The 12,374-nt window shown below is 42.4% G+C and overlaps 1 protein-coding gene across 1 annotated transcript in view; it reads left to right on the top strand.

Moving 5' to 3' along the window:
* The first annotated feature begins 352 nt into the window (after positions 1–352).
* LOC115117491 (forkhead box protein N3-like) overlaps positions 353–12,374 on the top strand; it is a 127,797-nt gene continuing 115,775 nt past the window's right edge. The window contains exon 1 of the mRNA XM_029645962.2: positions 353–725. The gene's annotated coding sequence lies outside the window, so the exon portion shown is untranslated. The remainder of the gene's footprint in view (positions 726–12,374) is intronic.

Raw genomic sequence — 12,374 nt, 5'->3', positions numbered from 1 at the left:
AGCCAGTCTGCCAGTCAGCCAGCCAGCCAGTCAGGCAGCAGTCAGTCAGCCAGTCAGTCAATCAGTTAGCCAGCCAGTCAGCTAGTCAGCTAGTCCGACAGTCAGGTAGTCAGTCAGTTACCCAGCCAGCTAGTCAGTCAGCCAGCCAGTGAGTCAACCAGCCAGTCAGCTAGTCAGACAGTCAGTCAGTCAGCCAGTTAGCCTACTGGAGCCTCTGGACAGCATGATCTGATCTGCTCCCTCTAGGCCGGCCCTCGTTGTCCTGGCAACCTGCTGACGCTCTGAGGTAGGGGAGAGGGGAGGAGGAGGGAGGCAGGGAGGGCTCCGATCAGAGACAATGGCATTCTTTCAAAGAATTTTACTAGCACTAGGACCCTGGAGGAGACTGGGACTCCTGTGGTGGTGGGGCAGGCCAGGCAGGCTGACTGGCTGAGCTGTGTAACACACAGTCCTGCTCAGAGAGAGTGAGAGTGAGAGAGAGAGAGACAGAGATCTGAGAGCAGAGAGAGAGAGAGAGAGAAGGGGAAGAGAGAGAGACTACAGGAACGCAGTCAGTTGCCTGTGCTGCTCAGTACCAGAAACAGGGAGCTGGGGAGGAAATGGAGGGGCTCAGGATCATCGGCGGGAACTGACATTACAGACCAGGAGAGGAGAGGAGAGGGAGAACTATTGGAGAGGAGAGGAGGAAAGGAAGGGGCTCGTCTGCACAACAGAAGATTTCTAAGGTGACTTTATGTCTCTTTTCAATAGCTGGATGTGGAGGGAAGTGTGTCTGTGTGGAAAGAGATCTTTTAGCTTCCAGAAGAGGTTGAGTGTTGACATGTGCTGCATCGCTGCACTTCTAAGTAGAGAGAAAGAGAGGAAAAGAAACAGAGTGTGTGTGTTTTACAGTGAGACAGAGAGAGGGAGAGTGTTATGTGGCTGTTTTGAAGGGAGGGTGAACCTTTTACTGCAGTGGGATAAGTCAGGCTCACACAGAGTGTTTCTTGGTAGTCTAAAACAAATCTACTTTAAAACAAAAGTATACACCTCACACACATGGTTATGGGCTTCAGAAAAAGAAACACCTGTCAGATATGGAGTTAAAATATATTACATCTTGAGTTTGCAGACTGAAATATAACAAAACCATTTGACATTGAAACACAGGATTTTCAGCATTTAAAAAAATGTATTATGCAAAATATGAATAACATTCCACCCATGAGGCAACTAGGTCATTTGACTGCAGGAAAGGGGTACATGGAAATCTATCTTGACAGTTGTTGACTGAAATGAAAGGGTTCAGAGAAGTGTACACCTCTAAGGGAATAGGGAGATCCCGTCCACTCTGAAGATGACTCATGTTAGAAGTAGAGATCAAGGGAGGGAGAGATGGAGAGAGCGAGAGAGAGAGAAAGAGAGCAAGAGAGAGAAAGATAGATAGAGAACGAGAGAGAGAGAGAGATAGATAGAGTGAGGGAGGAGAGAGAGAGAGAGAGAGAGAGAGAGAGAGAGAGAGAGAGAGAGAGAGAGAAAGAGTGAGGGAGAGAGAGAGAGATAGAGAGAGAGAGATAGAGTGAGGGGAGAGAGAGAGAGAGAGAGAGAGAGAGAGAGAGAGAGAGAGAGAATATCTCAATCAATTCCCAACTTCTGTGCATTTACTAATGACATATTCTGGGTGAGGGAGAAACTAGCTTGAGGGACATCCCGTGACCATTAATTCCCTGTAGTATTTACATTGTATTTAGCTGGCAGTTATACACAGTGTAACCATCATCCATGTTGTCTTTTTATCATCTTATTTAAGTATTTATCAACCGAAGATTCCCCAATACAACAGCAGTAGTACAGTACCTGTACACATCATTATATGGACTCTTAATATTACTACTGAAATAAACTGTATCTACTCTTTGCATTGTACTGTATTTACTGAAATGCTATACGAATATACTGCTTTGGCAATATCTACAAATTGTATTTCATACCAATAAAGCAATCTGAATTTGAGAGAGAGAGAGAGAGAGAGAGAGAGAGAGATTTGAAGTGAGAGAGAGAGGTATGAAGAGAGAGAGAGAGGAAGAGTGAAGGAGAGAGAGAGAGAGGAAGAGAAATAGAGTGAGAGAGAGAGAGAGAAAGAAAGAAAGAAAGAAAGAAAGAGAGAGAGAGAGAGAGAGAGAGAGAGAGAGAGAGAGAGAGAAAGAGAGAGAGAGAGAGAGGGGAACGAGGGAGGGAGGTTTAGGTTGTTATTATACAGTACAATGTTTCCAAGGATAGACAGAGGAGAGTCATTTGGCCCCTGGCTTTCCATAAATAACAAAACACAAGAAAATGGTGCCATCTGGTTTGATCGGACTCTTTTTTTCATTTTTTGCCTAAAATGACACCCAATTCTAACTGCCTATAGCTCAGCACTTGAAGCAAGGATATGCATTTTCTTGGCACCAGCTGAAAGGAAACACTTTGAAGTTTGTGGAAATGTGAAAGGAATGTAGGATAATATAACACATTATCTGGTAAAAGATAATACAAAATAAAAAAACTTTCTTCAGTATTTTTGTACCATCATCTTTGAAATGCAAGAGAAAGGCCATAATGTATTATTCCAGGCCAGGTGCAATTTAGATTTTGGCCACTAGAGGGCAGCAGTGTATGTGCAAAGGTTTATACTGTTTATACAAAGGAACCATTGCATTTCTGTTCAAAATTTGGTATCAAGTCTGCCCAAATGTGCATAATTTGTTTATTAATATCTTTTCATGTGCAAAATTGTGAACTTTCCTTAAACAATAGCATGGTATTATTTCACTGTAAATTGCACAGTGCAGTTAGATTAACAAGAATTTAAGCTTTCTGCCAATATCAGATATATCTATGTAAATGACACATTTTCTTGTTGCTAATCGCATTTGCCTACGTTAGCTCAACCGTTCTGCAGGGGACCCACTCATCCTGAATATGTTTAATATTAGAAATGTGAAATGATTTACACATTTACATTTACTTTGGATACTGAAGTATATTTAAAACCAAATACTTTTAGAGTTTTACTGAAGTATAACTTTACTGGGTGACTTTCACTTTTACTTGAGTCATTTTCTATTAAGATATCTTTACTTTACTCAAGTTTGACAGTTGAGTACTTTTCCACCACTGTGTGTGTGAGTGTGTGTGCATGTGTGTGTCTGAGTGTGTGCGTGTGTTTGTGACAAACAGGTTGAGAAAGTCAGATCGGTTCAGACGCACAGCAACAGTGGAAATAGTGGGAAAGGCTGAGCACTAGCAGATCACACACACACCCTAACACACACACACACACACACACACACACACACACACACACACACACACACACACACACACACACACACACACACACACACACACACATCCATCCATCCACATCCATACACATCTCCTGCCAGCCGAACAGCTGTGTATGTGTGTTTCATGAGAGTGAACAAGTCTGTAATTATCGGGTGTGTTTCATGTGTATGTTTTCGCCAGTGAACATCTCTGTAATGTTAGCATTTCAAGGTAAGTCTCTGTGTGTGTGTTACATGTCTGTCAGTAAGCCCGTGTCAGATGCATTTGATTTGATTGCAACAGTGTTTGTTTTTCTATTATTGTAGGGTCTGTGTGTTACATCTATATATATGTGTTACATCTCTATCTGTGTGTGTTACATCTATATATCTGTGTTACATCTCTATCTCTGTGTGTTACATCTCTCTGTGTGTTAGATCTCTCTGTGTGTTACATCTCTATCTGTGTGTGTTACATCTCTATCTGTGTGTGTTACATCTCTATCTGTGTGTTACATCTATATCTCTGTGTGTTGTACCTGTACAATACCTGTAACTATTTATCTGTCTGTGTGTTATTAAATCTCTATCTATGTATCTGTCTGTGTGTTATTAAATCTCTATCTATGTATCTGTCTGTGTGTTATTAAATCTCTACCGATTTATCTGTCTGTGTGTTATTAAATCTCTATCTATGTATCTGTCTGTGTGTTATTAAATCTCTACCGATTTATCTGTCTGTGTGTTATTAAATCTCTACCGATTTATCTGTCTGTGTGTTATTAAATCTCTATCTATGTATCTGTCTGTGTGTTATTAAATCTCTACCGATTTATCTGTCTGTGTGTTATTAAATCTCTATCTATGTATCTGTCTGTGTGTTATTAAATCTCTATCTATGTATCTGTCTGTGTGTTATTAAATCTCTATCTATGTATCTGTGTGTGTGTTATTAAATCTCTATCTATGTATCTGTCTGTGTGTTATTAAATCTCTATCTATGTATCTGTGTGTGTGTTATTAAATCTCTATCTATGTATCTGTGTGTGTCTGTGTGTAAATGTATATGCACGGCAGTGCAGGGACTGTTTAGTGTATCTATTTCCATTTCTGTCTTCGTGTCTGTGGTCTGTGTGCGTGATTGGTCAGCTATTTTTATATCTCCATGACCCTATGTGTTTGAGCGAGAGAGAGAGAGAGAGAGAGGGAGAGAGAGAGAGAGAGAGAGAGAGAGAGAGAGAGAGAGAGAGAGAGAGAACCTGTGACGATCTTATCAGGAGCTTTCAGTGTGGTAGTTAATTCATAATTCACCCGCCCCGCCCCACAGCATCGTTCATTCAGATATTGTCCCCCGTGGCTGTGTTCACTCAGGATCTCACCCTCCCATCTCCCTAACTCAGTCAGGACTGTGACACCTGTAACTGTGTTCACTCAGGATCTCACCCTCCCATCTCCCTAACTCAGTCAGGACTGTGACACCTGTAACTGTGTTCACTCAGGATCTCACCCTCACATCTCCCTAACTCAGTCAGGACTGTGACACCTGTAACTGTGTTCACTCAGGATCTCACATCTCCCTAACTCAGTCAGGACTGTGACACCTGTAACTGTGTTCACTCAGGATCTCACCCTCCCATCTCCCATCTCCCTAACTCAGTCAGGACTGTGACACCTGTAACTGTGTTCACTCAGGATCTCACATCTCCCTAACTCAGTCAGGACTGTGACACCTGTAACTGTGTTCACTCAGGATCTCACATCTCACATCTCCCTAACTCAGTCAGGACTGTGACACCTGTAACTGTGTTCACTCAGGATCTCACATCTCACATCTCCCTAACTCAGTCAGGACTGTGACACCTGTAACTGTGTTCACTCAGGATCTCACCCTCACATCTCCCATCTCCCTAACTCAGTCAGGACTGTGACACCTGTAACTGTGTTCACTCAGGATCTCACCCTCACATCTCCCATCTCCCTAACTCAGTCAGGACTGTGACACCTGTAACTGTGTTCACTCGGGATCTCACCCTCACATCTCACATCTCCCTAACTCAGTCAGGACTGTGACACCTGTAACTGTGTTCACTCAGGATCTCACCCTCACAACTCCCATCTCCCTAACTCAGTCAGGACTGTGACACCTGTAACTGTGTTCACTCAGGATCTCACCCTCACATCTCCCTAACTCAGTCAGGACTGTGACACCTGTAACTGTGTTCACTCAGGATCTCACATCTCACATCTCCCTAACTCAGTCAGGACTGTGACACCTGTAACTGTGTTCACTCAGGATCTCACATCTCACATCTCCCTAACTCAGTCAGGACTGTGACACCTGTAACTGTGTTCACTCAGGATCTCACATCTCACATCTCCCTAACTCAGTCAGGACTGTGACACCTGTAACTGTGTTCACTCAGGATCTCACATCTCACATCTCCCTAACTCAGTCAGGACTGTGACACCTGTAACTGACATACCACCAACATCCATATACTCTTGATGCAAAAGTGTGACATGTCCTTTTTTTTAAAATTAAACCTTAATTTATCCCAGATAAAACGTGTGATTGTCTTGATCTAGGATAGACAGATAATGCATAGCTAATATTGGTCCTCTATTGGTTTCCAGCAGTGGTCTGCCTTTGTCCATGTTGACGTATCCAGTCCTCTGTAGTCTGGACATGAGAGTGAAGGGCAAGTTAATGTCATAGAGACCATCTTAAACCACAAGGGTCAATAGCGACTTTAGATTTTACAGGTCAGCACTGAAAAAGGCAATATTTCTCTCTTCGAGCTAATTCACAAAACCCTCCTCCCTCCCCCTCCTCCCTCCTTACTCCCCTCCTCCCTCCCCCTCCTCCCTCCTTACTACCCCTCCTCCCTTCCCTTCCTCCCTCCCCTCCTCCCTCCTCACTCCCCCTCCTCCCTCCCCTTCCTCCCTACCCCTCCTCCCTCCTTACTCCCCCTCCTCTCTCCCCTTCCTCCCTCCCCTCCTCCCTCCTTACTCCCCTCCTCCCTCCCCTTCCTCCCTCCCCTCCTCCCTCCTTACTCCCCCTCCTCCCTTCCCTTCCTCCCTCCCCTTCCCCCTCCTCACTCCCCCTCCTCTCCCCCTCCTCCATCCTTACTACCCCTCCTCCATCCCCTTCCTCCCTCCCTCCCCTCCTCCCTCCTTACTCCCCCTCCTACCTCCCTTTCCTCCTTCCCCCTCCTCCCTCCTTACTCCCCCTCCTCCCTCCCCTTCCTCCCTACCCCTCCTCCCTCCTTACTCCCCCTCCTCCCTCCCCTTCCTCCCTCCCCTCCTCCCTCCTTAATCCCCCTCCTCCCTCCCCTTCCTCCATCCCCCTCCTCCCTCCTTACTCCCCCTCCTACCTCCCTCTCCTTCCTTCCCTAGCTGGCAGTGTGGTGGGTGTGTCTGTTTAGCTTTTAATGACACAGTAAAAGAGGGAAAAGAGTCTTGTTGAAGGTGAGCAGTTGATGATAGAATGGTAAAGGGTTCAGACCAAAGGAGTGTGTTTTGCACTGAATTTGAAGTGTGTGTGGGGTGTGTGTGTATGTGTGTGTGTGTGTGTCTGTGTGTGTGTGTGCTTGGTTACGTGCATGGTGGAGGTATGCCGCGACGCTGCGCTGGTTGCTAAGCGGAGGAGGGACGTGGGTGAAAAGTGGAAGGATTTCCTGTTGACAGGAACGTTTGTTTATGCGTGGAGCGCCATGCCGAGGGGAAGTGTGTGTTGTGTTCTCTGTGTTTTGTGTGTTCTGTGTGTGTGTGCTGCTTTGTGAGTGAACACACACACATGCAAAGAACACACACAAACAGAGTACACAACACACTTTCCCTCGGCATGGTGCTCCCCGGATAAACAAACGTTCCCTTCGACAGGAAATCCTTCCACCCACGTCCCTGCTCCGCTTAGCAACCAGCACAGCGTCACGGCATACCTCCACACACACACACACACACACACACACACACACACACACACACACACACATACACACACACACACACACACACCACTTATTCAAGTACACACACACACACACACACACAAACACGCACACACACACACACACACACACACACACACACACACACACACACACACACACACACACACACACACACACACACACGCACACACACACACACCCTCTAGTGTTGAATATTTTCTTTGGCTTGCATAACGTCCTGGTCGGTGTAATTTGGATGTTCTGTACTTCTTGATGCACCTCGTGGCACTTCCCCCCCAAACCCCCATGACGTTATCCCGATAGCACGGACCTGCTCTCTCCCGCCTCTCTCTCCCTCCCCTCTTCTCCCTCCGTCTTGCTCTCCGTTCGCTGATGTCATGCCTGTTTTATAGTGTCCCACACGTGAGGACTGCCATATGATCTCACCACCGGCCTGGCTCCCACTATAGTTACCTCATTCACATTACGTGGATGGGAGGGGTGACGTCAGCCCCTCTGGCTAGCTACAGTGATGTCATGGTTGGAAGGAGCCATACAAAGGCATGGCAGTCAGCTAGCAAGAGGAGAGGAGAGGTTTATATAATGTGTTTACCTCGGTTCTCTGCTCTTTACAGTAGACACTGTTATCAGGGGCATTAATGACACACTTTGGGGTATCATTTTCAACTCAACACTTGGTTTCACATTAAGTTGAGAGTTTGGGGGTTGGGGAATTACTCTCAATTACTCTTACTTGCTTTATCTTGGCCAGGTTGCAATTGTAAATGAGAACTTGTTCTCAACTTGCCTACCTGGTTAAATAAAGTTGAAATAAAATAAATAAATATCAATTTAGTAGATTGAGTTATGGATGTTAGAATTGACAGGCCAGGAGATCAATATATTTTGAAGCTATGCATTGTTTGTTTACAAAGACATCTATGGGATTATCATTCATGTCACAGATTACATATTTAAGTCTCTGAAGGGACTGGTAGAGTCTGGTAGATTCTGGTGGAGTCTGGTAGAGACTGGTAGAGTCTGGTGTAATGGCCTTCTGCTCTGATGTTAGAAGGGATATTTGACCTCTACAGAGTCCTTTATAGCCCAATGTATAGCCCAATGTATAGCCCACTGTATAGCCCACTGAATAGCCCACTGTATAGCCCACTGAATAGCCCACTGAATAGCCCACTGTATAGCCCACTGAATAGCCCACTGAATAGCCCACTGTATAGCCCACTGAATAGCCCACTGTATAGCCCACAGTATAGCTACTGTATAGCCCACTGTATAGTTACTGTATAGTTACTGTATAGCCCACGGTATAGTTACTGTATAGCTACTGTATAGCCCACTGTATAGTTACTGTATAGTCCACTGTATAGTTACTGTATAGTTACTGTATAGCCCACTGTATAGTTACTGTATAGCCCACTGTATAGTTACTGTATAGTTACTGTATAGCCCACTGTATAGTTACTGTACAGTTACTGTATATTCCACTGTATAGTTACTGTATAGCCCACTGTATAGTTACTGTATAGCCCACTGTATAGTTACTGTACAGTTACTGTATAGCCCACTGTATAGTTACTGTATAGCCCACTGTATAGTTACTGTATAGCTACTGTATAGTTACTGTATAGCTACTGTATAGCCCACTGTATAGTTACTGTATAGCCCACTGTATAGTTACTGTATAGTCCACTGTATAGTTACTGTATAGCCCACTGTATAGTTACTGTATAGCTACTGTATAGTTACTGTATAGCTACTGTATAGCCCACTGTATAGTTACTGTATAGCCCACTGTATAGTTACTGTATAGTTACTGTATAGTTACTGTATAGCCCACTGTATAGTTACTGTATAGTTACTGTATAGCCCACTGTATAGTTACTGTACAGTTACTGTATAGCCCACTGTATAGTTACTGTATAGTTACTGTATAGTTACTGTATAGCCCACTGTATAGTTACTGTATAGTCCACTGTATAGTTACTGTATAGCTACTGTATAGCCCACTGTATAGTTACTGTATAGTTACTGTATAGCCCACTGTATAGTTACTGTATAGTCCACTGTATAGTTACTGTATAGCTACTGTATAGCCCACTGTATAGTTACTGTATAGTTACTGTATAGCCCACGGTATAGTTACTGTATAGCTACTGTATAGCCCACTGTATAGTTACTGTATAGCCCACTGTATAGTTACTGTGTATTTACTGTATAGTCCACTGTATAGTTACTGTATAGCCCACTGTATAGTTACTGTATAGTTACTGTATAGCCCACTGTATAGTTACTGTATAGTTACTGTATAGCCCACTGTATAGTTACTGTATAGTTACTGTATAGCCCACTGTATAGTTACTGTATAGTTACTGTATAGTTACTGCATAGCCCACTGTATAGTTACTGTATAGTTACTGTATAGCCCACTGTATAGTTACTGTATAGTTACTGTATAGCCCACTGTATAGTTACTGTATAGCCCACTGTATAGTTACTGTATAGCCCACTGTATAGTTACTGTATAGTTACTGTATAGTTACTGTATAGCCCACTGTATAGTTACTGTATAGCCCACTGTATAGTTACTGTATAGTTACTGTATAGTTACTGTATAGCCCACTGTATAGTTACTGTATAGCTACTGTATAGTTACTGTATAGCCCACTGTATAGTTACTGTATAGTTACTGTATAGTTACTGTATAGCCCACTGTATAGTTACTGTATAGTTACTGTATAGCCCACTGTATAGTTACTGTATAGCCCACTGTATAGTTACTGTATAGCCCACTGTATAGTTACTGTATAGTTACTGTATAGCCCACTGTATAGTTACTGTACAGTTACTGTATAGCCCACTGTATAGTTACTGTATAGTTACTGTATAGTTACTGTATAGTCCACTGTATAGTTACTGTATAGCTACTGTATAGCCCACTGTATAGTTACTGTATAGTTACTGTATAGCCCACGGTATAGTTACTGTATAGCTACTGTATAGCCCACTGTATAGTTACTGTATAGTCCACTGTATAGTTACTGTATAGTTACTGTATAGCCCACTGTATAGTTACTGTATAGCCCACTGTATAGTTACTGTATAGTTACTGTATAGCCCACTGTATAGTTACTGTACAGTTACTGTATAGCCCACTGTATAGTTACTGTATAGCCCACTGTATAGTTACTGTATAGCCCACTGTATAATTACTGTACAGTTACTGTATAGCCCACTGTATAGTTACTGTATAGCCCACTGTATAGTTACTGTATAGCTACTGTATAGTTACTGTATAGCTACTGTATAGCCCACTGTATAGTTACTGTATAGCCCACTGTATAGTTACTGTATAGTCCACTGTATAGTTACTGTATAGCCCACTGTATAGTTACTGTATAGCTACTGTATAGTTACTGTATAGCTACTGTATAGCCCACTGTATAGTTACTGTATAGCCCACTGTATAGTTACTGTATAGCTACTGTATAGTTACTGTATAGCCCACTGTATAGTTACTGTATAGTTACTGTATAGTTACTGTATAGCCCACTGTATAGTTACTGTATAGTTACTGTATAGCCCACTGTATAGTTACTGTATAGCCCACTGTATAGTTACTGTATAGCCCACTGTATAGTTACTGTATAGTTACTGTATAGCCCACTGTATAGTTACTGTACAGTTACTGTATAGCCACTGTATAGTTACTGTATAGTTACTGTATAGTTACTGTATAGTCCACTGTATAGTTACTGTATAGCTACTGTATAGCCCACTGTATAGTTACTGTATAGTTACTGTATAGCCCACGGTATAGTTACTGTATAGCTACTGTATAGCCCACTGTATAGTTACTGTATAGTCCACTGTATAGTTACTGTATAGTTACTGTATAGCCCACTGTATAGTTACTGTATAGCCCACTGTATAGTTACTGTATAGTTACTGTATAGCCCACTGTATAGTTACTGTACAGTTACTGTATAGCCCACTGTATAGTTACTGTATAGCCCACTGTATAGTTACTGTATAGCCCACTGTATAATTACTGTACAGTTACTGTATAGCCCACTGTATAGTTACTGTATAGCCCACTGTATAGTTACTGTATAGCTACTGTATAGTTACTGTATAGCTACTGTATAGCCCACTGTATAGTTACTGTATAGCCCACTGTATAGTTACTGTATAGTCCACTGTATAGTTACTGTATAGCCCACTGTATAGTTACTGTATAGCTACTGTATAGTTACTGTATAGCTACTGTATAGCCCACTGTATAGTTACTGTATAGCCCACTGTATAGTTACTGTATAGTTACTGTATAGTTACTGTATAGCCCACTGTATAGTTACTGTATAGTTACTGTATAGCCCACTGTATAGTTACTGTACAGTTACTGTATAGCCCACTGTATAGTTACTGTATAGTTACTGTATAGTTACTGTATAGCCCACTGTATAGTTACTGTATAGTCCACTGTATAGTTACTGTATAGCTACTGTATAGCCCACTGTATAGTTACTGTATAGTTACTGTATAGCCCACTGTATAGTTACTGTATAGTCCACTGTATAGTTACTGTATAGCTACTGTATAGCCCACTGTATAGTTACTGTATAGTTACTGTATAGCCCACGGTATAGTTACTGTATAGCTACTGTATAGCCCACTGTATAGTTACTGTATAGCCCACTGTATAGTTACTGTGTATTTACTGTATAGTCCACTGTATAGTTACTGTATAGCCCACTGTATAGTTACTGTATAGTTACTGTATAGCCCACTGTATAGTTACTGTATAGTTACTGTATAGCCCACTGTATAGTTACTGTATAGTTACTGTATAGCCCACTGTATAGTTACTGTATAGTTACTGTATAGTTACTGCATAGCCCACTGTATAGTTACTGTATAGTTACTGTATAGTTACTGTATAGTTACTGTATAGCCCACTGTATAGTTACTGTACAGTTACTGTATAGCCCACTGTATAGTTACTGTATAGTTACTGTATAGTTACTGTATAGCCCACTGTATAGTTACTGTATAGTCCACTGTATAGTTACTGTATAGCTACTGTATAGCCCACTGTATAGTTACTGTATAGTTA

Source organism: Oncorhynchus nerka, linkage group LG13 (genome assembly GCF_034236695.1).
Source record: "Oncorhynchus nerka isolate Pitt River linkage group LG13, Oner_Uvic_2.0, whole genome shotgun sequence".
In the NCBI taxonomy this organism is placed as follows: domain Eukaryota; kingdom Metazoa; phylum Chordata; class Actinopteri; order Salmoniformes; family Salmonidae; genus Oncorhynchus; species Oncorhynchus nerka.
This window is presented reverse-complemented; position numbering and strand designations above follow the sequence as displayed.